We start from the raw sequence: 27,930 nt of genomic DNA, 5'->3' as shown, positions 1-27,930 counted from the left end.
GAAGAATTCTCTGAACTCGCTGGCTTCCTGAAATCCTCTAGCGCTCGCAGCTTTGGTCCAAATGGGAGGTTACCGTTCTCGTCCCTGGACCCCGGCGTTGGACAGTATAGATCCGAATGACCCAACTTTCCACAGGAGAAACAAAAATAGGGTACTTGCTCATATTGAATGTCATACATATCCACTTGCTTCCTCCTGGCAGAATCAATCAGAATCCATCTCCTAAGTGGCTTTTCTACATCAATGGAGATCCTTGCATGCAGAAAACCACCATTATGCTCAAAGGTAACAGACTGGGCATTCTTGTCCATCTGTTTAGCAATTGGTTTCCACCATGATTCATCTCTCAAATTATAGGGAAGATCAACAACCCTAGCCCAAATCTGCAGACGATCAAATTTAAGTTCATCTGGCCGCATGCAGTCATCCAACTCCACAAGCACCACGGTGTTCTTGTTAATATGCCATGGTGATCCACCCCAGACACGATCTCTATCCCTCTCATTCTCAAATTCAGCCACAAACTTGTTGAAACCAACCGATCTGAACTTCAGTCCTCGCAGGTTTCCCCATGCTGGTCGGAGTGCATTGGTGATAGTATGAATATGAAATTGATTTCTGTGAAGAATTTTACCAGCCAATAACCACTTCACCGGACCACCATCAGTGCGATCACCGATCACCAGAGGGGTCGCCTCTTCTTCATATATGTCTAGTTTGCTCAAAGCTTCCTCTAGTTTCTTCCTGGCTTCTCGGCCCATCTGGCCATCCTCTCTTGTCCCACCCCCGCCGAGGCGTTCGGCATAGCCATCCTCAAGCGCGAGCAAGCAAGCTCGATCTGCCCCGGCGATAAATCTCCGGGCGGAACCCTTGTTCCATGTTCAAAACCCTAGTCGCCCCTGGCGCGGCTAGAGCGTATTAGGGTTTCGGGGAAAAACGTTTCATCAGATCAGGTAGATCCCCTTATACAGTATTACATGGGGATAGAAATGCATGCATGGGAGGTCCGTGTATCCGGTAGAGGGAGAAACAATAAGAAGACATTCGCCAATGGTTCGCTTGAGGGTGGCTTCCCTGACAATGTCAGCCAGATATTTGGGTCCAAGAGATAAGGCAGACGGAGGGTAAGGTAAACAGGAGGCTTCCATGATGTGGGACTACTGAACGCGTGAGTTGCCGAGGCGTGTAAATTTTAGCCGGTCGGCCCATTCTAAGTAATTCTGAAACCCGTCTATAAATACTAAATAGAGAGTGTTCTCTTCTCTGCCTAGTCCACCCATAAAAGCCACATCTGATCAAGAATAGTACCAATGGCGCCTACCCGGGAGCAGCACATCCTCGACCAGGGCTTGCCGGATGCCTAGCTCGAGCTTTGGCACCACACCTTCAGCTACGTCAAGTCCATGGCTCTCAAGTCTGCCCTGGACCTCGGCATTGCCAACGCCATCCACCGCCATGGCGGCGCCGCCACCCCCTCCCAGATTGCCGCCACGGCCACGCTCCACCCGACCAAGATCTCCTGCCTGCGCCGCCTCATGCGTGTGCTTGTCGTCTCTGACATCTTCAGCTTCGACCACCCCAGGGACGACCGCGTTGAGGGCGAGGCCGTCTACGCGCTGACGTCGGCGTCCCATCTCCTCGTCTGCTCAGCCTCGGTGAACATGGTCCACATCACGAAGATGCTGCTCCACACCAACCTCGTCCCCCCGTTCTCCAACCTCGGGACTTGGTTCCAGCACGAGCTGTCGGAGCCGGACCTCTTCAAGCTGAAGCACGACAAGACCTTCTGGGAGCTGGTCGACCACGACCCGGCGTACAACGCGCTCGTCAAAGTCGGCATGGTCTTCGACAACAGCTTCCTCATGGACATCGCCATCAGGGAGTGTGGCGCTGTCTTCCAAGGGATAGGCTCCCTGGTCGACATCGCCGGGGGGCACGGTGGAGCGGCACAAGCCATCTCGAATGCGTTCCCGGACGTGAAGTGTAGCGTGATGGACCTCGCCCACGTCGTCGCCAAGGCTCCGAGCGATAGCGACGTGGAGTACATCGCCGGCGACATGTTTGAGAGTGTTCCACCGGCTGATGCTGTCTTCCTCAAGGTGCGTCAACAAGTTTTCACAATATTGGCACTCCGTTTGGGGAGCGACTAGAGCTGATACATGCAACACTTAGTCCCCTTCATGTTGTTGCCGCGTCAATTCCTAATAGGCAACCCGTACATAAACTTAATTGCCGTCTATATAACTGGATTTTTTATGGTAATACGTGTCTCATTTCTTTATCTTTACCTAATAATAAAGCAAATCTGGTTTCTTTCGTCCGTCAAGGCATTTTTTAAAAAAGTCCCTCTATTTCAGAGAATTCTACCTGCAGTCCTGTTTTAAGTTAAAACGAATTGTTTTTTCATATTTTACATAGAAGTCCCTATGTTTTGTTGAAATCAACCCGCCATCCGGATTTAAGTCACATCCGAACCGTTATTTTACATTTTTCGAACCCCCCCGATGTTTTAAGTAATTTATCCGCGGATCATATTTAAGTCAAACAATGTTTTTTTAAATCATTCATATCTTTTAAACCGTAACTTCGATTTGAACATGTTATATATGAAATTTGATTAGAAAAATATGTAGAATATGAATATGAGATTATTTTCACCTGTTAAGTATTTTTAAATATTATTTTGGAATATATTTAAGTCAAATAAATGATTTTCTAAATTATCCGTATCTTTTTAACCGTAACTTCGATTTTAACATATTATATATGAAATTTTATTAGAAAAATATGTGGAATCTAATGATGTTAATTTTACCTGTTTAATATTTTTAAAATATCTTTATGGGAGCAATCTTATAATTTATAGCGTAAGATTCGTTTTCCTTTCGTACCGCCGGCGACCCGGATTGCAAATAAACACCCCACTATAACAATATAGGGAAAAGAAAACATCAATAACTACACATGCGTACCTCTGAAAATTTTCGCAGGGGAAAACAACAGATTTCTCTTCGCGAGAGTGAGAGAAAGCGAGAAAGAGGGGGGAGGGAGGGAGAGGGAGGAGAGAGGGAGAGAGAGACGCCTTAGGATTAAACATATTCAAACACGTTTTTTTTGTTTTGTGTGAACATCGAGGCCATCGCCAGTGAGGGTGAGAAGGAGGATAAGCGGCAACACAAATATGATGCCTCGCAAAAAAAAGGAAATGAACCTATTTTGGTCTTGGGTGATGGTTTTTGGGTTAAGAGTGTGTGTTATGTTTTCTCTCCCGTTGCAACGCACTAGCTCTTTTGCTAGTATATTATAAAGAACAAAGTAAAAGTCATGTAAGGACCGACATGACAAAACTGAAAAGATAGTACAACATCTTTGAGCTTGACACCAACGCCCATCACCTGCCTCCGGCACCACCACAACAGCCACCGAAGAAAAGAATAACGGATCACCTCCTCACCCGAGCTCGACGGGGTTCCATCGCTGATATGCAGCTTTGCAGACCTCCAAGGTGGCTCACCAAAAGAGAAGCCATTGTCGTTGAACGAATCAGACCGAGGCAACACTCCGAACACGCCATCGAACTCCAGATCTGGCACTCCACCACGACTAAGATGCTGAAAGAGGAAACCATATTTGCCATCCACGAACCACGAACCCAGCACACGTTCCGTCTTCCAGATGTCGTCGATGCAGACCACAATCTGCATCCGCTCTTGGACTACGTTCCAAGTTCCGCGCCAATGCTGGAGCAAATGCCGTCGCAACGGCGGAGCTCGAGGACACAGGTCCCCCACGAGGATGCCGCCGCCGCCACACCATCCTTGCTTGAACAAACTGATTTCCAAATTCATCCCCACCCATAGGACTGATGGCCTCGTCAGGAAATAATTCGAAGAATCTTTATTCAGCGGCGTCATCATCGCCGCCGAAGCCAAGGCGATGAACAGCCTAATAACCTAGATTACAAGGGAGTAAAAATGATTCGCACACGTGGATCCGGCTCCCCCCTACCACCGACGACCGAGGTTACCGGCGGAGGGGAGCCGCCCGAGGACAGCGCTGAAAGATGGCCTCTCCTGGCGGCGGCTAGGGTTCCAGCCGCCAGGGAGAGAAAAACCCGATGGACTTTAGCTAGAGACGTGTCTATATAACTGCATGCTTATATGTAACAAGCATGCATAGTATGTACTCCCTCCTTTCCTAAATGTAAGTATTCGTAGAGATTCCACTATAAACTGTTGGGGAATGTTGCAGAAAATAAATTTTTCTATGCTTCACCAAGATCAATCTATGGAGTTCATCTAGCAACGAGAGAGAGTAGTGCATCTACTTACCCTTGTAGATCGCGAGCGGAAGCGTTCAAGAGAACGGGGTTGAGGGAGTCGTACTCGTCGTGATCCAAATCACCGATGATCCTAGTGCTGAACGGGAAGCACCTCCGCGTTCAACACACGTACGGTTGGGGAAGACGTCTCCTCCTTCTTCATCCAGCAAGGGGGAAGGAGAGGTTGATGGAGATCCAGTAGCACGACGGCGTGGTGGTGGAAGCAGCGGTGATCTCGGCAGGGCTTCGCCAAGCTCAGCGAGAGGGAGAGGTGGTACGGGGGGAGAGGGAGGCGCCAGGGACTAGGGTGCGACTGCCCTCCCTCCCCCCTCTTTATATAGAGGGGCTAGGGGGTGCGCCGGCCCTGGAGATCCCATCTCCAAGGGGGGGGGCTAGGGGGGGGGAACTTGCCCCCAAGTCAAGTGGGGCGCACCCCACCCCTAGGGTTTCCAACCCTAGGCGCAGGGGAGGCCCAAGGGGGGCGCACCAGCCCACCAGGGGCTGGTTCCTTTCCCCTTTCAGCCCAAGTGGCCCTCCGGGATAGGTGGCCCCACCCGGTGGACCCCCGGGACCCTTCCGGTGGTCCCGGTACAATACCGATGACCCCCGAAACTTTCCCGGTGGCCGAAACTGGACTTCCTATATAGAATTCTTTACCTCCGGACCATTCCGGAACTCCTCGTGACGTCCGGGATCTCATCAGGGACTCTGAACAACTTTAGGGTTTCCGCTTACTAATATCTCTACAACCCTAGCGTGACCGAACCTTACGTGTGTAGACCCTACAGGTTCGGGAATCACGCAGACATGACCGAGACAGCTCTCCGGCCAATAACCAACAGCAGGATCTGGATACCCATGTTGGCTCCTACATGTTCCACGATGATCTCATTGGATGAACCACGATGTCGAGGATTCGAGTAACCCCGTATAGAATTCCCTTTGTCAATCGGTACATTACTTGCCCGAGATTCGATCGTCAGTATCCCAATACCTCGTTCAATCTCGTTACTGGCAAGTCACTTTACTCATACTGTAATGCATGATCCCATGACCAAACACTTGGTCACATTGAGCTCATTATGATGCTGCATTACCGAGTGGGCCCAGAGATACCTCTCCGTCATACGGAGTGACAAATCCCAGTCTCGATCCGTGTCAACCCAACAGATACTTTCGGGGATACCCGTAGTATACCTTTATAGTCACCCAGTTACGTTGTGACGTTTGGTACACCCAAAGCACTGCTACGGTATCCGGGAGTTACACGATCTCATGGTCTAAGGAAATGATACTTGACATTGGAAAAGCTCTAGCAAACGAACTACATGATCTTGTGCTATGCTTAGGATTGGGTCTTGTCCATCACATCATTCTCCTAATGATGTGATCCCGTTATCAACGACATCCAATGTCCATAGTCAGGAAACCATGACTATCTGTTGATCAATGAGCTAGTCAACTAGAGGCTTACTAGGGACGTGTTGTGGTCTTATTTATTCACACATGTATTACGATTTCCGGATAACACAATTATAGCATGAATAATAGACAATTATCATGAACAAGGAAATATAATAATAATCACTTTATTATTACCTCTAGGGCATATTTCCAACAATCTCCCACTTGCACTAGAGTCAATAATCTAGTTACATTGTGATGAATCGAACACCCATAGAGTTCTGGTGTTGATCATGTTTTGCTCGCGGAAGAGGTTTAGTCAATGGATCCGCGACATTCAGATCCGTATGCACTTTGCAAATATCTATGTCTCCATCTTGAACATTTTCATGAATGGAGTTGAAGCGACGCTTCATGTGCCTTGTATTCTTGTGAAACCTGGGCTCCTTGGCAAGGGCAATAGCTCCAGTGTTGTCACAGAAGAGGGTGATTGGCCCCGACGCATTGGGTATGACTCCTAGGTCGGTGATGAACTCCTTCATATAGATTGCTTCATGCGCTGCCTCCGAGGCTGCCATGTACTCCGCTTCACATGTAGATCCCGCCACGACGCTCTGCTTGCAACTGCGCCAGCTTACTACCCCTCCATTCAAAATATACACGTATCCAGTTTGTGACTTAGAGTCATCCAGATCTATGTCGAAGCTAGCGTCGACGTAACCCTTTACGACGAGCCCTTCATCACCTCCATAAACGAGAAACATATCCTTAGTCCTTTTCAGGTACTTCAAGATATTCTTGACCGCTGTCCAGTGTTCCATGCCGGGATTACTTTGGTACCTTCCTACCAAACTTACGGCAAGGTTTACATCAGGTCTGGTACACAGCATGGCATACATGATAGAGCCTATGGCTGAGGCATAGGGGACGACACTCATCTTTTCTCTATATTCTGCCGTGGTCGGACATTGAGCCGAGCTCAATTTCACACCTTGCAACATAGGCAAGAACCCCTTCTTGGACTGATCCATGTTGAACTTCTTCAATATCTTATCAAGGTATGTGCTTTGTGAAAGACCTATGAGGCGTCTCGATCTATCTCTATAGATCTTGATGCCTAATATGTAAGCAGCTTCTCCAAGGTCCTTCATTGAAAAACACTTATTCAAGTAGGCCTTAATGCTGTCCAAAAGTTCTATATCATTTCCCATCAAAAGTATGTCATCCACATATATTATGAGAAATGCTACAGAGCTCCCACTCACTTTCTTGTAAACGCAGGCTTCTCCATAAGTCTGCATAAACCCAGACGCTTTGATCATCTCATCAAAGCGAATGTTCCAACTCCGAGATGCTTGCACCAGCCCGTAAATGGATCGCTGGAGCTTGAATACCTTGTTAGCATTCTCAGGATCGACAAAACCTTCCGGCTCCATCATATACAGTTCTTCCTTAAGATAGCCATTAAGGAATGCCGTTTTGACGTCCATTTGCCATATCTCATAATCATAGTATGCGGCAATTGCTAACATGATTCGGACAGACTTCAGCTTCACCACGGGAGAGAAAGTCTCATCGTAGTCAACCCCTTGAACATGCCGATATCCCTTAGCGACAAGTCGAGCTTTATAGATGGTAACATTACCATCCGCGTCCGTCTTCTTCTTAAAGATCCATTTGTTCTCTATCGCTCGCCGATCGTCGGGCAAGTCTGTCAAAGTACACACTTTGTTTTCAGGCATGGATGCTATCTCGGATTGCATGGCTTCAAGCCATTTGTTGGAATCTGGGCCTGCCATTGCTTCGTCATAGTTCGAAGGTTCACCGTTGTCTAACAACATGATTTCCAGGACAGGGTTGCCATACCACTCTGGTGTGGAACGTGTCCTTGTGGACCTACGAAGTTCAGTGGAAACTTGATCCAAAGTACCTTGATCATCATCATTAATTTCCTCTCCAGTCGGTGTAGGCACCACAGGAACATCTTCCTGAGCTGCACTACTTACCGGTTCAAGAGGTAGTACTTCATCAAGTTCCACTTTCCTCCCACTTACTTCTTTTGAGAGAAACTCTTTCTCCAGAAAGGACCCGTTCTTGGCAACAAAGATCTTGCCTTCGGATCTGAGGTAGAAGGTATACCAATGATTTCCTCAAGGTATCATATGAAGACACATTTTTCCAACTTGGGTTCGAGCTTTTCAGGTTGAAGTTTCTTGACATAAGCATCGCATCCCCAAACTTTTAGAAACGACAGCTTAGGTTTCTTCCCAAACCATATTTCATACAGTGTCATCTCAACGGATTTAGATGGTGCCCTATTTAAAGTGAATGTAGCTGTCTCTAAAGCGTATCCCCAAAATGATAGCGGTAAATCGGTAAGAGACATCATAGATCGCACCATATCCAATAAAGTGCGATTACGACGTTCGGACACGTCGTTACGCTGAGGTGTTCCAGGCGGCGTGAGTTGTGAAACGATTCCACATTTCCTTAAGTGCGTATCAAATTCATGACTTAAATATTCTCCTCCACGGTCTGATCGTAAGAACTTTATTTTTCGGTCACGTTGATTCTCTACCTAATTCTGAAATTCCTTGAACTTTTCAAAGGTCTTAGACTTGTGTTTCATCAAGTAGACATACCCATATCTACTCAAGTCATCAGTGAGGGTGAGAACATAATGATAGCCTCCGCGAGCCTCAACGCTCATTGGACCGCACACATCAGTATGTATAATTTCCAATAAGTTGGTTGCTCGCTCCACTATTCCGGAGAATGGGGTCTTGGTCATTTTACTCATGAGGCATGGTTCGCATGTGTCAAATGATTCAAAATCAAGAGACTCCAAAAGTCCATCTGTATGGAGCTTCTTCATGCGTTTGACACCAATGTGACCAAGGCGGCAGTGCCCCAGATATGTGGGACTATCATTATCAATCTTACATCTTTTGGTATTCACACTATGAATATGTGTAACATCACGTTCGAGATTCATTAAGAATAAACCATTGACCAGCGGGGCATGACCATAAAACATATCTCTCATATAAATAGAACAACCATTATTCTCGGATTCAAATGAGTAGCCATCTCGTATTAAACGAGATCCAGATACAATGTTCATGCTCAAAGCTGACACTAAATAACAATTATCGAGGTTTAAAACTAATCCCGTAGGTAAATGTAGAGGTAGCGTGCCGACGGCGATCACATCGACCATGGAACCATTCCCGACACGCATCATCACCTCGTCCTTCGCCAGTCTCCGCTTATTCCGCAGCTCCTTCTTTGAGTTACAAATATGAGCAACCGCACCGGTATCAAATACCCAGGAGCTACTACGAGTACTGGTAAGGTACACATCAATTACATGTATATCACATATACCTTTAGTGTTGCCGGCCTTCTTGTCCGCTAAGTATTTGGGGCAGTTCCGCTTCCAGTGACCCTTCCCTTTGCAATAAAAGCACTTAGTCTCAGGCTTGGGTCCATTCTTTGGCTTCTTCTCGGTAACTAGCTTACCGGGCGCGGCAACTCCCTTGCCGTCCTTCTTGAAGTTCTTCTTACCCTTGCCTTTCTTGAAACTAGTGATTTTATTGACCATCAACACTTGATGCTCCTTTTTGATTTCCACCTCTGCTGATTTCAGCATTGAAAATACATCAGGAATAGTTTTCACCATCCCCTGCATATTGTAGTTCATCACAAAGCTCTTGTAGCTAGCTGGGAGCAACTGAAGGATTCTGTCAATGACCGCCTCGTCCAGGAGGTTAATGTCCAGCTGGGACAAGCGGTTGTGCAACCCAGACATTTTGAGTATGTGCTCACTAACAGAACCATTTTCCTCCATCTTACAACTATAGAACTTGTCGGAGACTTCATATCTCTCAACCCGGGCATGAGTTTGGAAAACCATTTTCAGCTCTTCGAACATCTCATATGCTCCCTGTTTCTCAAAACGCTTTTGGAGCCCCGATTCTAAGCTGTAAAGCATGCCGCACTGAATGAGGGAGAAATCATCAGCACGTGACTGCCAAGCGTTCATAACGTCTTGGTTCTCTGGGATGGATGCTTCACCTAGCGGTCCTTCTAGGACATATGCTTTCTTGGCAGCTATGAGGATGATCCTCAGCCCCGACCCAGTCCGAATAGTTGCTGCCATCATCTTTCAGCTTGGTTTTCTCTAGGAACACGTTGAAGTTGAGGTTGACATGAGCGTTGGCCATTTGATCTACAAGACATTTTTGTAAAGGTTTTAAGACTAAGTTCATGACAATTAAGTTCATCTAATCAAATTATTTAATGAACTCCCACTCAGATCAGACATCCCTCTAGTCATCTAAGTGATACATGATCCGAGTCAACTAGGCCGTGTCTGATCATCACATGAGACGGACTAGTCATCATCGGTGAACATCTTCATGTTGATCGTATCTTCCATACGACTCATGTTCGACCTTTCGGTCTCTTGTGTTCCGAGGCCATGTCTGTACATGCTAGGCTCGTCAAGTTAACCGAAGTGTTTTGCATGCGTAAATCTGTCTTACACCCGTTGTATGTAGACGTTGGAATCTATCACACCAGATCATCACATGGTGCTTCGAAACAATGAACTTTCGCAACGGCGCACAGTTAGGGGGAACACTTTCTTGAAATTATTATGAGGGATCATCTTATTTACTACCGTCGTTCTAAGCAAATAAGATGCAAAAACATGATAAACATCACATGCAATCAAATAGTGACATGATATGGCCAATATCATATAGCTCCTTTGATCTCCATCTTCGAGGCTCCATGATCATCTTCGTCACCGGCATGACACCATGATCTCCATCATCATGATCTCCATCATCGTGTCTCCATGAAGTTGCTCGCTAACTATTACTTATACTACTATGGCTAACGGTTTAGCAATAAAGTAAAGTAATTACATGGCGTTTAATCATTGACACGCAGGTCATACAATAATTAAGAAAACTCCTATGGCTCCTGCCGGTTGTCATACTCATTGACATGCATGTCGTGATTCCTATTACAAGAACATGATCTCATACATCACATATATATCATTCATCACAACCTTTTGGCCATATCACATCACAAGGCATATGCTGCAAAAACAAGTTAGACGTCCTCTAATTGTTGTTGCATGTTTTACGTGGCTGCAATAGGGTTCTAGCAAGAACGTTTCTTACCTACATAAAAGCCACAACGTGATATGCCAACTTCTATTTACCCTTCATAAGGACCCTTTTCATCGAATCTGCTCCGACTAAAGTGGGAGAGACAGACACCCGCTAGCCACCTTATGCAACTAGTGCATGTCAGTCGGTGGAACCTGTCTCACGTAAGCGTACGTGTAAGGTCGGTCCGGGCCGCTTCATACCATGATGCCACCGAAGCAAAATAAGACTAGTAGTGGCAAGAAAATTGACAACATCTACACCCACAACAAATTTGTGTTCTACTCGTGCAAAGAAAACTACGCATAGACCTAGCTCATGATGCCACTGTTGGGGAACGTTGCAGAAAATAAAAATTTTCTACGCTTCACAAAGATCAATCTATGGAGTTCATCTAGCAACGAGAGAGAGGAGTGCATCTACATACCCTTGTAGATCACGAGCGGAAGCATTCAAGAGAACGGGGTTGAGGGAGTCATACTCGTCGTGATCCAAATCACCGATGATCCTAGTGCTGAACGGGCAGCACCTCCGCGTTCAACACACGTATGGTTGGGGAAGACGTCTCCTACTTCTTGATCCAGCAAGGGCGAAGGAGAGGTTGATGGAGATCCAGCAGCACGACGGCGTGGTGGTGGAAGCAGCGGTGATCTCGGCAGGGCTTCGCCAAGCTCAGCGAGAGGGAGAGGTGGTACGGGGGGAGAGGGAGGCGCCAGGGACTAGGGTGTGGCTGCCCTCCCTCCCCCCTATTTATATAGGGGGCCTAGGGGGTGCGCCGGCCCTGGAGATCCCATCTCCAAGGGGGGGGGGGGCGGCGGCCTAGGGGGGGAACTTTCCCCTCAAGTCAAGTGGGGCGCCCCACCCACCCCTAGGGCTTCCAACCCTGGGCGCAGGGGAGGCCCAAGGGGGGCACACCAGCCCACCAGGGGCTGGTTCCTTTCCCCTTCAGCCCACGTGGCCCTCCGGGATAGGTGGCCCCATCCGGTGGACCCCCGGGACCCTTCCGGTGGTCCCGGTACAATACCGGTGACCCCGAAACTTTCACGGTGGCCGAAACTGGACTTCCTATATAGAATTCTTTACCTACGGACCATTACGGAACTCCTCGTGACGTCCGGGATCTCATCCGGGACTCCGAACAACTTTCGGGTTTCCGCATACTAATATCTCTACAACCCTAGCCTCACCGAACCTTAAGTGTGCAGACCCTATGGGTTCGGGAATCACACAGACATGACTGAGGCAACTCTCCGGCCAATAACCAACAGCAGGATCTGGATACCCATGTTGGCTCCCACATGTTCCACGATGATCTCATCGGATGAACCACGATGTCGAGGATTCGAGTAACCCCGTATACAATTCCCTTTGTCAATCAGTACGTCACTTGCCCGAGATTCGATCGTCAGTATCCCAATACCTCGTTCAATCTCGTTACTGGCAAGTCACTTTACTCGTACTGTAATGCATGATCCCGTGACCAAACACTTTGTCACATTGAGCTCATTATGATGATGCATTACCGAGTGGGCCCAGAGATACCTCTCTGTCATACGGAGTGACAAATCCCAGTCTGGATCCATGTTAACCCAATAGATACTTTCGGGGATACCCGTAGTATACCTTTATAGTCACACAGTTACGTTGTGACGTTTGGTACACCCAAAGCACTCCTATGGTATCCAGGAGTTACACGATCTCATGGTCTAAGGAAATGATACTTGACATTGGAAAAGCTCTAGCAAACGAACTACACGATCTTGTGCTATGCTTAGGATTGGGTCTTGTCCATCACATCATTCTCCTAATGATGTGATCCCGTTATCAACAACATCCAATGTCCATAGTCAGGAAACCATGACTATCTGTTGATCAACGAGCTAGTCAACTAGAGGCTTACTAGGGACATGTTGTGGTCTTATTTATTCAGACATGTATTACGATTTCCGGATAACACAATTATAGCATGAATAATAGACAATTATCATGAACAAGGAAATATAATGATAATCACTTTATTATTGCCTCTAGGGCATATTTCCAACATAAACCGCATACAGATGTATATAGATGCATTTTAAGTTTAGATGCATTCATTTTGCTCCGTATGTAGTCCACTTAGTGGAATCTCTTCAAAGACTTATATTTAGGAACGGAGGGAGTATGTACATATGTGGAGGACAAATGCAACACATCCCCATCCATGTAGCTCATATAAAAAAAGAGATAACACACAACTCAAAAATCAGCCAACTACTCACCATGTTTCTTACATCTATTATTTTACCACTGGTCCTACTATGCAACGACAAAAAAGCATATAAGCATCTAATGGGAAAAAAGCATAAGCATCAGTATGGAGCAGGAATGCAGTGCATGTTTGTTACTTGCAGAATACGACATGTAGTGCATGTTTGCTAGTACTCACTCGTTTCTTTTTATCTGCATATAAGATGTAGTCAAAGTCACACTTTATAAAGTGTGACCAACTTTGTAAGGAAAAATGTCAACATCTACAGTACTAAAACTATATGGTATGAAAAATAATTTCATGATGCATCTAATAATATTGATTTCATATTATGAATCTTGATAGTTTTTTCTATAAATTTAGTCAAAGTTAACAAAGATTAACTTTGACCAAATCTTATATGCAGACTAAAAAGAAACTAAGGGAGTACTTCTCATGTCATGTATGGAAGGATCCCACATGCATTGTCATTAGTCCACCTTTTTTTGCAAGGGAAAAAACCCACGGCTAGGGCTTTCGTGATGGATATATAGGAGTACCCCAAGCACATGCATGCAATACCCAGTGAAAAAATAAAAAAATAAAAGCAAATACAAAACTAACCCTTCAAGACGAAAGAAAATAAAAATAAACTAAAACAAAAAGGGCCAAATTTGGACACAATTTACACATAAATTGTGATTTCTTTACAATATAAAAGAATAAGCATATAATAGAGAAATTTTCACAAAAGGGGGAAGTATCCTAAGAAGAAATGAATTAGTGGCATTGATATTACCATTAAAGAAGAAGCAAACAAAATAAGACTAAAAATCAAAATAATGAAGTTTTCTAAGACAGAATGAGTTAGTGGCTTTGGTATTACTATTTAAGAAGAACTGAAATAAAACCTAAATCAAAATCAAAACAATGAGGTTCTTAAAGGAAGAATGAATTAGTGGCATTTGCATTACACTTTAAGAAAAAAGAAAATGAAAAAATATAACAAACATGACAATTTGCAGACAATATACACATAACTGCCTTTTTTGAAATATGCATTGATAAACATACAATAGTGGGATTTCATCAAAAAACAAGAAAGTTTTCTAAGAAGGAATGAATTAGTGGCATTGGTATTACCTTTTAATAAGAAATAACATGAATAAAACTAAAACAAAAGCAAAGTAACGAGTTTTCTAGGAAAGAATGAATTAGTGGTTTTGGTACTACCTCTGAAGAAGAATAAAAATGAAATAAAAACTCAAAATGACGATATTGGAAATAAACAATTAGTGGTTCTGGTACTACCCTTTAAGAAAAAATAAAATGAAATAATAACTACTCCCTTCGATCCATATTAATTGTCGCTGATTTAGTATAAAATCAAATGATGAGCTTTCCTAAGGAAGCATGAATTAGTGACATTTGTATTACTATTTAATAAGAAAAAAAATAAAAAATAAAAAACAGTGACAAAATTTTCATAGAATATACACAAAAGTTGCGATGTTTCCAAATATGCAAGAATAAGCATATAATAGTGCGGTTTTTTGCAAAATTAAGAAATAATTCTAGAAGAAATGAATTAGCAGCATTGATATTACCATTACATAATAAATAAAATGAAAAAAAATTGAAAAAAAATTCTAAGAAAAAAATTGAATTAGTGACATTGGTATTACCCTTTAAAAAACTAAAACAAAATTGGACCAATAAGTTTTTCTAAAAAAATTTAATTACTAGCATTGGTGTTACCCTTTATGAAGAAAGAAAATGAAAAAAATTGAAAACAAAAAATAATTTTTTTGCACACAATATACACAATTTTGTGTTTTTTAAAATATGTAAGAATAAGTATATAATAGTCGAATTTTCGCAAAAAGAAGTTTTCTAATAAGGAAGGAATTAATGGCATTGGTATTACCCATAAAGAAGAAAGATAATAACTAGAACGAAAATCAAAACAATGAAGATTTATAAGAAACAATGGACTAGCGGCATTGGTATTACTTTTTAAGAACAAAAAATGGAAAAACAAAACTTGGACACAACTTTACAGTGAAATTACTTTTTTTGTAGTATGCACAGAATAATCATATAATGTGCATTTTCACATATATTTTGTGTGTATACATTTGCACTCGCCCAACATCCCAAGAATAACCACACAAAAACCAAATAATAATAAAGAAAAAAATAGAAGGAAAAAATAAAAACAGGAAAAATAGAAAAGAACAAAGGGAGGGAGGGGAGGGCTAGGTTGCAAAGGTAATGAGCTTCAGCCCGTTATTGAATCGACTGACCTAAATATGTGGTCAGTCAGCTAGCCCAAACCAATGCAGGAAAAAAAGGAGCAAAAATCAAAGGCCAACAATACGACTTACACAAAATCAATTTTCAAGCGACTTACATATAGCTAAAGTGCTCCATTAGAGTCTACAATCACAATGTCCTATTTGGGGGAAGATATAGCTATAAAGTTAGCATGTTGTGAATTAATGTTCATCACCGCCTTCAACTATTTCAGTGGGTCATGCATGATTGGGGTGACGAGGACTGCATCAAGATACTAAAAAATTGCAAGAAAGCCATCGCGCCAAAAGATGCGGGAGGGAAGATGATAATTGTCGACATAGTGGTTGGTGCAGGACCGTAGGACCTGAAGTACAAAGAGACACAAGTCATGTTTGACCTTTTCATCATGTTCATCAACGGCGTCGAGCGAGATGAGCAGGAGTGGAAGAAGATAATCTTTGAGGCTGGATTCAACGACTACAAAATCATGCCCATTCTAGGTGTGAGATCGATCATCGAGGTTTACCCATGAACATTTGATACTAGATTGGTGAGGCATGTTTTGTTGGAGTCCTAGACTCCTAGTATGTGTGCTTCGTACTAATTTATACCTTGGGGTGTTGTGTTCCCAAGAGGGGTGTGAGCTTCTCAGCTAATAAGACTACATTACAATACCCCACTGTGGTAAGTCAAAATTGTTAGCCTGCTCACAAAAGACATGAATCCTGTATGAATTTCATACTCCAAGAATACCCTGCCCCTCGTGAACACACTCCACATGGACGGGCTCGACGAATACGCCAACACCGATGCAGTTCATGAAGTGGGCGTGCCACATCGACATGTGGGAGGGCACCACTACCCGACGCACTGAGATGCGCTTGCTGGTAGCTCATCTGTGTGATCCCGCTCTCCTAATTTCCCTGCATATGCATAGGAAGAAACTAAACACAATGAGACCCCAAGAGCTGGCATATAACAACATGGCATGACAAATGAAGGACATAACAAACGCGTACCATCAAGATTTATATTGGAAGTATGCCCTAGAGGCAATAATATTGTATTATTACATATTCGTGTTCATAATTTAGAGTTTATATTCTATGCTATAACTGTTGTGATCTTGCAATATGCGATTCAGTGGAAAACTCATATGCACATGTAGAACAATAAACAGTAAAATAAGATTCCTAGTCCCGCCTCTAAGAATAGCTCAAGTGTTGTTGGCGATCATGTTTTCCATATGTTGAGGTATCGTTAAGTGTAACGATAGTCTCACAACAACATTGAGAGTATGATGTTAGAAGAACGATCATACTGAATCGGCCCAAACTTGTTTGTTATACTTTGAGATAATATTATCGTAAGTCAATTGTTATAACACACAGTGTTAACTTGTGATTTTAATTCCTTAGACCATGAGAGTATCATAGTCACTTCTTATCGTATGATGAGCTTTGGGGTTGCTTAAAGGTCATTAGTAACTTGGTGATCATGACGACAACTTACAGATTCATTGGAAAGTTTGACAAGGGGCACGATAGCTCGAGAGTAGAATTTTTTCCTCCGAAGATGAAGAGATATTCTTAGGGCCCTCTCGGTGTGAATGCATCCATCATCATCTGGCCAGACATAGGTGACTTCGTCACGGGGATGCCGGAACATGAGAATGAGAAAGAAGAACAAAATTGGTAATGAGGAGACCGGTATAGTGAGCATGTGTATGACTCAAGAGGGTACCAATATATCTCACCTCAGGTTTTGTAAAGTATCGTGAAGCAAAGGGAACATCACATCATAAACAAAGTTTCACTGGAATGCCATTCCTGTAATCATAGGGATCGATATGGACGTCCACGGTTTCGCTATCGGTCATTGAATGAAGGGGTTTCTTCATGTCTATGATTTGTTGGGTAACGTAGTAATAATTCAAAAAAATTCCTACGTGTCACCAAGATCAATCTAGGAGATGCTAGCAACAAGAGAGAAACAGACAGAGAGAGAGAGAGAGAGCATCTTCATACCCTTCAAGATCGCTAAGCGGAAGCGTTGCAAGGAACGTAGTCGATGGAGTCGTACTCGCGGCGATTGAAATTGCGAAAGATCCGATCTAGCGCTGAAAGGGCGGTGCCTCCATGTTCAACACACGTAAAGCCCGGGGACGTCTCCTCCTTCTTGATCCAGCCAGGGGAGAGGAGAAGTTGAGGGAGAACTCCGGCAACATGACGGTGTGGTGGTGGAGCTCGTGGTTCTCCAGCAGAGCTTCGCCAAGCTCAACGGAGGAGGAGGAGGAGGTGTAGGAGGGAGGGAAGGCTGCGCCAGGGGCTAAGGTGCGGCTGCCCTCCCACACCCCTCTATTTATAGGGTGAAGGGGAGAGGGTTTCGGCCGCCTAGGTGCATCTAGAGGGTGGGGGCCAAGGAGGGTGCTTGCCCCCCCAAGTTGGTGGGGGGCGCCCCCACTCCTAGGGTTTTAACCCTAGGCGCCTTGGGCCCCTTGGCGGGAGCACCAGCCCACTAAAGGGCTGGTTCCGACCCATATTCAGCCCATTTGGTCCCCCGGGGTAGGTGGCCCACCCCGGTGGACCCCCGGAACCCTTCCAGTTGTCCCGGTACAATACCGATAACCCCCAGAACCTTACCGGTGACTGAAACTGGACTTCCCTTATATAAATATTCACCTCCTAACCATTCTGTAACTCCTCATGACGTCCGGGATCTCATCCGGGACTCTGAACAACTTTCAGTAACCACATTCAATTCCCATTACAACTCTAGCGTCACTGAACCTTAAGTGTGTAGACCCTACGGGTTCGGGAAACATGCAGACATGACCGAGACACCTCTCTGACCAATAACCAATAGCAGGATTTGGATACCCATATTGGATCCCACATGTTGCACGATGATCTCATCGGATGAACCACGGTGTCAGGGATTCAATTAATCCCGTATACAATTCCCTTTGTCCATCGGTATGTTACTTGCCCGAGATTCGATCGTCGGTATCCCCATACCTTGTTCAATCTCGTCACCGGAAAGTCTCTTTACTCGTTCTATAATACATGATCCCGTGACTAAATCCTTAGTTACATTGAGCTCATTATGATGATGAATTACGTAGTGGGCCCAGAGATACCTCTCCGTCATACGGAGTGACAAATCCCTGTCTCGATTTGTGCCAACCCAACAAACACTTTCGGAGATACCCATAGTGCACCTTTATGGTCACCCAGTTACGTTGTGACGTTTGATTTACCCAAAGCATTCCTACGGCATCCGGGAGTTGCACAAACTCATGGTCTAAGGAAATGATACTTGACATTAGAAAAGCTCTAGCAAAGGAACTACACGATCGTGTGCTATGCTTAGGATTGGGTCTTCTCCATCACATCATTTTCCTAATGATGTGATCCCTTTATCAACGACATCCAATGTCCACGGTTAGGAAACCACAACCATCTATTGATCAACGAGCTAGTCAACTAGATGCTCAGTAGGGATATGTTGTGGTCTATGTATTAACACATGTATTACGGTTTCCGTTTAATACAATTATAGCATGAACAATAGAAAATTATCATGAACAATGAAATATAATAATAACCATTTTATTATTGCCTCTAGGGCATATTTCCAATAGTCTCCCACTTCCACTAGAGTCAATAATCTAGTTACATTGTGATGAATCGAACACCCATAGAGTTCTGGTGCTGATCATGTTTTGCTCATGGAAGAGGTTTAGTCAACGGATCTACGACATTCAGATCCCTATGTACTTTACAAATATCTATGTCTCCATCTTGAATATATTCACGAATGGAGTTGAAGCGGTGCTTGATGTGCTTGGTCTTCTTGTGAAACCTGGGCTCTTTGGCAATGGCAATAGCTCCAATGTTGTCACAGAAGAGAGTCATCGGGCCCGACGCATTGGGAATCACTCCTAGGTCGGTGATAAACTCCTTCATCAAGACTCCTTCCTGCGCTGCTTCCAAAGCAGCTATGTACTCCGCTTTACATGTAGATCCCGCCATGATGCTTTTCTTGCAACTGCACTAGCTGACTGCCCACCATTAAAAATATACACATATCCGGTTTGTGACTTGGAGTCATCCAGATATGAGTCAAAGCTAGCATCGACGTAACCCTTTACGACGAGCCCCTCGGCACCTCCATAAACGAGAAACATATCCTTAGTCCTTCTCAGGTACTGCAGGATATTCTTGACTATTGTCTAGTGTTCCATTCCGGGATCACTTTGCTACCTCCCTACCAAACTCATGGCAAGGTTCACATTAGGTCTGGTACATAGCATGGCGTACATAATAGAGCCTATGGAGGAGGCATAGGGGATGACACTCATCTTTTCTCTTTCTTCTGCCGAGGTCGGGCATTGAGCTGCGCTCAATCTCACACCTTGCAATATAGGGAAGAACCCCTTCTTGGACTGATCCGTATTGAATGTCTTCAATATCTTGTCAAGGTATGTGCTTTGTGAAAGACCAATGAGATGTCTTGATCTATCTCAATATAGATCTTGATGCCCAATATGTAAGCAGCTTCTCCAAGGTCCTTCATTGAAAAATGCTTATTCAAATAGGCATTTATGCTTTCCAAAATTTCTATATCATTTCCCATCAATAGTATGTCATCCACATATAATATGAGAAATGCTATAGAGCTCCCACTCACTTTCGTGTAAATACCGGCTTCTCCATAAGTCTGTATAAACCCAAACGCTTTGATCACTTCATCAAAGTGAATGTTCCAACTCTGAGATGCTTGCACCAGCCCATAGATGGAGCGTTGGAGCTTGCATACCTTGTCAGCATTCTTAGGATTGATAAAACCTTCCGGCCGCATCATATACAATTCTTCCTTAAGGAAACCACTAAGGAATGTTGTTTTGACGTCCCTTTGCCAGATCTCATAATCATAGAATGCGGCAATTGCGAACATGATTCGGATGGACTTTAGCTTCGCTATGGGTGACAAGGTCTCATCGTAGTCTACTCCTTGAACTTGTCGATAACCCTTAGTGACAAGCCGACCCTTATAGACGGTCACATTACCATCCATGTCAGTCTTCTTCTTAAGGATCCACTTATTCTCTATGGCTTGCCGATCTTCGGGCAAGTCCACGAAAGTCCATACTTTGTTCTCATACATGGATCATATCTCAGATTTCATGGCTTCAAGCCATTTGTTGGAATCTGGGCCCGCCATCGCTTCTTCATAGTTTGAAGGTTCACCGTTGTCTAAAAACATGATTTCCAGGACAGGGTTGCCGTACCATTCTGGTGTGGAACGTGTCCTTGTGGACCTACGAAGTTCAGTAGCAGCTTGACCCAAAGTTTCATGATCATAATCATCAACTTGCTCTCTAGCCGGTGCAGGCACCACATAAACATCTTCATGTGCTGCTCTACTCTCTCCGGTTGAAGAGGGGGTACCTCATCAAGTTCTACTTTCCTCCCGCTTACTTCTTTCAAGAGAAACTCTTTCCCCAGAAAGGATCCATTCTTGGCAACAAAGATCTTGCCTTCAGATCTGAGGTAGAAGGTATACCCAATAGTTTCCCTAGGGTATCCTATGAAGACACACTTTTCCGATTTGGGTTCGAGCTTTTCAGGTTGAAGTTTCTTGACATAAGCATCGCATCCCAAAATTTTCAGAAATGAGAACTTAGGTTTCTTCCCAAACCATAATTCATATGGTTTCGTCTCAAAGGATTTAGATGGGGCCCTATTTAAAGTGAATGCGGCAATCTCTAAAGCATAACCCCAAAATGATAGTGGTAAATCGGTAAGAGACATCACAGGTTGCATCATATCCAATAGAGTGCGATTACGACGTGCAGACACACCATTACGCTGAGGTGTTCCAGGCGGCGTGAGTTGTGAAACAATTCCACATTTCCTTAAGTGTGTGGCAAACTCGTGACTCAAGTATTCTCCTCCATGATCAGATCGTAAGAACTTTATTTTCCATTCACGTTGATTCTCTACCTCGCTCTAAAATTCCTTGAACTTTTGAAAGGTCTCAGACTTGCGTTTCATTAATTAGACCCATATCTACTTAAGTCATCAGTGAGGGTGAGAACATAACAATAGCCACCGTGAGCCTCAATGCTCATTGGACCGCATACATCAATATGTATTATTTCCAACAAGTTGGTTGCTAGCTCCATTGTTCCGGAGAACGGAGTCTTGGTCATCTTGCCCAGGAGGCATGGTTCGCACATGTCAAATGATTCATAATCAAGAAACTCCAAAATTCCATCCGCATGGAGTTTCTTCATGCGTTTGACACCAATATGACCAAGGCGGCAGTGCCACAAGTATGTTGGACTATCATTATCAACCTTACATCTTTTGGCATTCACACTATGAATATATGTAACATCACGTTAAAGATTCAATAAAAAATAAACCATTGACCAGCGGGGCATGACCATAAAACATATCTCTCATATAAATAGAACAACCATTACTCTCGGATTTAAGTGAGTAGCCATCTCACATCAAACGAGATCCAGATACAATGTTCATGCTCAAAGCTTGTACTAAATAACAATTATTGAGGTTTAAAACTAATCCCGAAGGTAGATGTAGAGGTAGCGTGCAGATGGCAATCACATCGACCTTGGAACCATTCCGACGCGCATCATCACCTCGTCCTTCGCCAGTCTTCACTTATTCCGCAGCTCCTATTTTGAGTTATAAATGTGAGCAATCGCACCGGTATCAAATACCCAGGAGCTACTACAAGCGCTGGTAACGTACACATCAATAACATGTATATCATATATACCTTTGACATTGCCGGCCTTCTTATCCGCTAAGTACATGGGGCAGTTCCGCTTTTAGTGACCATTTCCCTTGCAATGAAAGCACTAAGTCTCAGGCTTGGATCTTTTCTTTCACTTCTTTCTGGCAACTGACTTATCGGGCGCGGCAACTCCCTTGTCGTCCTTCTTGAAGTTCTTCTTACCCTTGCCTTTCTTGAAACTAGTGGTCTTATTTACCATCAACACTTGATGTTCCTTTTTGATCTCCTCTGCTAATTTCAGCATCGAATATAACTCGGGAATGGTCTTCTCCATCCCTTGCGTATTGAAGTTCATCACAAAGCTCTTGTAGCTAGGTGGAAGCGACTGGAGGATTCTGTCAATGAACAAGTCATCTGGAAGATTAACTCCCAGCTGAGACAAGCGGTTGTGCAACCTAGACATTTTGAGTATATGCTCGCTGACAGAACTATTTTCCTCCATCTTACAACTAAAGAACTCGTCAAAGACTTCATATCTCTCGACCTGGGCATGAGCTTGGAAAACCATTCTCATCTCTTGGAACATCTCATATCCTCCGTGTTGCTCAAAACGCTTTTGGAGCCCCAGTTGTAAGCTGTAAAGCATGCTGCATTGAACCAGGGAGTAATCAGCACTACACGACTGCCAGGCGTTCATAACGTCTTTAGTTGATGGGAAAATGGGTGCGTCACCTAGTGGTGCTTCAAGGACATATGCTTTCTTGGAAGCTATGAGGATGATCCTCAAGTTACGGACCCAGTCCATATAGTTGCTTCCATCGTCTTTCAGCTTGGTTTTCTCTAGGAAAGCATTGAAGTTGAGCGCAACATTAGCATGGGCCATTGGGTCTACAAGATAGATTGTAAAGACAATTTTATACTAAGTTGATGACAATTAAGTTCATCTAATCAAATTATTTAATGAACTCCCGCTTAGATAGACATCCCTCTGGTCATCTAAGTGATACATGATCCAAATCGACTAGGCCATGTTCGATCATCATCTGAGACAGGCTAGTCATCAATGGTGAACATCTCCATGCTGATCGCATCTACTATACGACTCATGTTTGACCTTTTGGTATCTCGTGTTCTGAGGCCATGTCTGTACATGCTAGGCTCGTCAAGTCTACCTGAGTGTTTTGCATGTGTAAATCTGGCTTACACTGGTTGTATCCGAACGTTAGAATCTATAACACCCGATCATCACGTGGTGCTTCGAAACAACGAAACTTCGCAACGGTGCACACTTAGAGGGAACACATTTTTTGAAATTTTAGCGAGGGATCATCTTATTTATGCTACCGTCGTTCTAAGCAAATGAGATGTAAACATGATAAACATCACATGCAAATTATAAAGTGACATGATATGGCCAATATCATCTTGCACATTTGATCTCCATCTTTGAGGCGTGGCATGATCACCATCGTCACCGGCATGACACCATGATCTCCATCATCATGATCTCCATCATCGTGTCTTCATGAAGTTGTCTCGCCAACTATTACTTGTACTACTATGGCTAGCAGTTAGCATAAAGTCAAGTAATTACATGGCGTTTATATTGACTCACAGGTCATACAATAAATTAAGACAACTCCTATGGCTCCTGCCGGTTGCCATACTCATCGACATGCAAGTCGTGATTCCTATTACAAGAACATGATCAATCTCATACATCACATATATAATTCATCACATCATTTTGGCCATATCACATCACATAGCATACCCTGCAAAAACAAGTTAGACATCCTCTAATTGTTGTTGCATGTTTTATGTGGCTGCTATGGGTTTCTAGGAAGAACATTTCTTACCTACGCAAAAGCCACAATGATGATATGCCAATTGCTATTTACCCTTCATAGGAAACCTCTTCATTGAATCCGATCCAACTAAAGTGGGAGAGACAAACACCCGCTATCCACCTTATGCAACAAGTGCATGTCACGTAGTGGAACAAGTATCACGTAAGCGTACGTGTAAAGTCGGTCCGGGCTGCTACATCCCACAATGCCGCCGAATCAAGATAGGACTAGTAATGACCAGCAAATTTACCAAATCATCACCAACAACTACTTGTGTTCTACTCGTGCATAGAATCTACGGATAGACCTGGCTAACATAGTAATAATTAAAAAAAAATTCCTACGTGTCACCAAGATCAATCTAGGAGATGTTAGCAATGAGAGAGAGAGAGAGAGAGAGAATCTTCATACCCTTGAAGATTGCTAAGCGGAAGCATTGCAAGGAACGCGGTTGATGGAGTTTTACTCGCGGCGATTCAAATCACGGAAGATCCGATCTAGCGCCAAACTGGCGGCCCCTCCAAGTTCAATGCACGTACAGCCCGAGGACGTCTACTACTTCTTGATCCAGCAAGGGGAGCGGAGAAGTTGAGGGAGAACTCCGGCATCACGACGGCATGGTGGTGGAGCTCGTGGTTCTCTAACAGAGCTTCGCCAAGCTAAACGGAGGAGGAAGAGGTGTAGGAGGGGGGAGGGCTGCGCCAGGGGCTGAGGTGCGGCATCCCTCCCACCCCCTCTATTTATAGGGTGAAGGGGAGAGGGGGCCGCCCCCTAGATCCATCTAGAGAGGGGGGGGCAAGGGGGGTGCTTGCCTCCCAAGTTGGTGGGGGGCGCCCCCACTCCTAGGGTTTTAACCCTAGGAGCCTCGGGCCCCTTGGGGGGAGCACCAGCCCACTAGGGGGCTAGTTCACACCCATATTCAGCCCATTTGGTCCCCTGGGTAGGTGGCCCCACCCGATGGACCATCGGAACCCTTTCGGTGGTCCCGGTATAATATTGATAACCCCCAAAACCTTTCCAATGACTGAAACTGGACTTCCTATATATAAATCTTCACCTACGGACCATTCCAGAACTCCTCGTGACGTCCGAGATCTCATCCGGGACTCGGAACAACTTTTGGTAACCACACACAATTCCCATTACAACTCTAGCGTCACCGAACCTTAAGCGTGCAGACCCTACGGGTTTGGGAACCATGCAGACATGACCGAGACACCTCTCCGGCCAATAACCAATAGCGGGATCTAGATACCCATATTGGCTCCCACACGTTCCATGATGATATCATCGGATGAACCATGATGTTAGGAATTCAATTAATCCCGTATACAATTCCCTTTGTCCATCGGTATGTTACTAGCCCGAGTCTCGATCGTCGGTATCCCCATACCTTGTTCAATCTCGTCACCGACAAGTCTCTTTACTCGTTCTGTAACACATGATCCCGTGACTAACTCCTTAGTCACATTGAGATCATTATGATGATGCATTACTGATTGGTCCCAGAGATACCTCTCCGTCATACGGAGTGACAAATCTCAATCTTGATTCGTGCTAACCCAGCAGACACTTTCGGAGATACCTGTAGTGCACCTTTATGGTCACCCAGTTACGTTGTGACGTTTGATACAACCAAAGCATTCCTACGGCATCCGGGAGTTGCACAATCTCATGGTCTAAGGAAATGATACTTGACATTAGAAAAGCTCTAGCAAACGAACTACACGATCTTGTGCTATGCTTAGGATTGGGTCTTGTCCATCACATCATTCACCTAATGATGTGACCCCGTTATCAACGACATCCAATGTGCATGGTCAGGAAACCACAACCATCTATTGATTAACGAGCTAGTTAACTAGAGGCTTACTAGGGACATGTTGTGGTCTATGTATTCACACATGTATTACGGTTTCTGGTTAATACAATTATAGCATGAACAATAGACAATTATCATGAACAAGGAAATATAATAATAACCATTTTATTATTGCCTCTAGGGCATATTCCCAGATGATTTACCTGACTACAGGGTCACAAGATTAAGGTAATCACGATCTGCTGAGAGTTAGTAGGACAAGAGTATCGAGGATTTATTGATGAAATAGTTTCATTAATATTTGGAATAGTTCCGAGAGGAATCAGAAGCGTTTCAAGGTCACCGGAAGGGTTTTAGAGTTTATCGGGTAATACCAGGTATTTTTGATAAATAATATATATGTGGAAAATGTTTTGGTGATGTTAAATTAATAATAAAAGGCTTTAGTAATTTTTAGAATGCTTTTATAATTAATTAAATATCAACTGGCCTTAAAAGGCCTAGAGGTGGAAGGCAACTTGGGCCACAATGGCCCAAGTGGAGCCCCCCCCCCCTCTTACCTTGTTGGGGGGCTCCTCCCCCTTGGCCAGCGCCCCAAGGAGGGGCTTTCCCAACTTTGTGGCTGCCCCTCTCTTCTCATCTAACCTACATATACTAGAGGTATTGTCCCTTTTTAATACACAAGTTTTAGGTGCCTCCTCTAGCCCAATACTACTAGTTCTAATTGAGATAATTAGAGCTAGTTCTCGTTCATCTAATCCTCATAATTAGAAGCCCCGAGTGGATCTAATCTTAGCCTATAATTCTCCAATGGCGATTAGCTCTAGACGGCATTGCCGGATCATGAAGACCGTACGCTTGCAAACTGTAGAGAGGTCGTGCTTTCGGTCTTCGGTTCGAGGGATCGTTTGAGGGCGGTTCAAGGGATCGTTCTTTGACGGTTCAAGGGACACCAAGTCAGATCTACACCGACTCGTCTTCTTCCGCTACAACTCGGAGTTGGTAATGATCATGATCCAATCCTCTTCTGAAGTGGTGGAGCATAGTGAGGGCCATCCTGGGCCATTGCCCCCCATCCCATGAGATTTTCCTTGACTACCCCATAAGAGATGGCCCGTATATTAGTGAAAATCGTCCCAAAATCTTGTTCTAGTAGCCGCCAAGCCCATTGCCCCTCCAAGAATATGGCCCAATCTCTGCCACTGCTCTTATGCACCTTCATATTGTTCCTTGGTGTTCGTAATGCGATTTTTTTGTTTTCTACTAAATTTCCCAACAATTTGGACATAAAAAGATACAAGATATAGCTACCTGAAATGAAAACTTTATTCAATTCAGATTATAGAGCTACAATCTCAAATGTTTAATCGCATTAATAACATGATGTTTATGTCGTTATTTTTCATATACCATCGTAGTTCAACCCTCACCATGGTCATATGTAACTATAGAATAGATCAAAATAAAATTTGTAATTTTTTTCATATTTTATAAAAGAGAAAAAACAATATGGAGTATCAAGGCTGCCATACAAACATACAAAAATACGAGAGTATTAATTCCACTTGCATAACCTATTCTTGCATGCAACTTCATAATAGCACACGAACTGAGCGTATATCAGATGGTTAGGTTCTTTGTGGTGGAACCAACCATGTCGAACATCGACCGCCATGTTGCGCCCACGCCGACCACCAATGCGCTCACCGCGAACACCCACCATCACAACAAACCAAAGCAACGGAGATCCCCATCCAGATCCAGCGGCCATCGGAGGGGAGCTCCAGCCTAGATCCGGCCGTGTAGGAGGGCCCTGAGGAAGTCCTGGATTAAGGGGTCCTCGGACAGCTGGACTATATGCATATGCCAGACTGTTGGGCTATGAAGATACAAGATAGAACACTTCGTCCCGTGTCCGAATGGGACTCTCCTTTGCGTGGAAGGCAAGCTTGGCGATTCGGATATGACGATTCCTTTCCTTGTAACCGACTCTGTGTAACCCTAGCCCCCTCCGATGTCTATATAAACTAGAGGGTTTAGTCCGTAGG

At 44.2% G+C, this 27,930-nt stretch overlaps 1 pseudogene; it reads left to right on the top strand.

Moving 5' to 3' along the window:
* Window positions 1-1,310: 1,310 nt before the first annotated feature.
* On the top strand, window positions 1,311-16,102 carry LOC119309760 (annotated as a pseudogene).
* The last annotated feature ends 11,828 nt before the right edge of the window (window positions 16,103-27,930 follow it).

Source organism: Triticum dicoccoides, chromosome 1B, assembly GCF_002162155.2.
Source record: "Triticum dicoccoides isolate Atlit2015 ecotype Zavitan chromosome 1B, WEW_v2.0, whole genome shotgun sequence".
Lineage (NCBI taxonomy): Eukaryota > Viridiplantae > Streptophyta > Magnoliopsida > Poales > Poaceae > Triticum > Triticum dicoccoides.
Note: the sequence above shows the minus strand (reverse complement) of the source record. Positions and strands in the feature narration are given on the sequence as shown.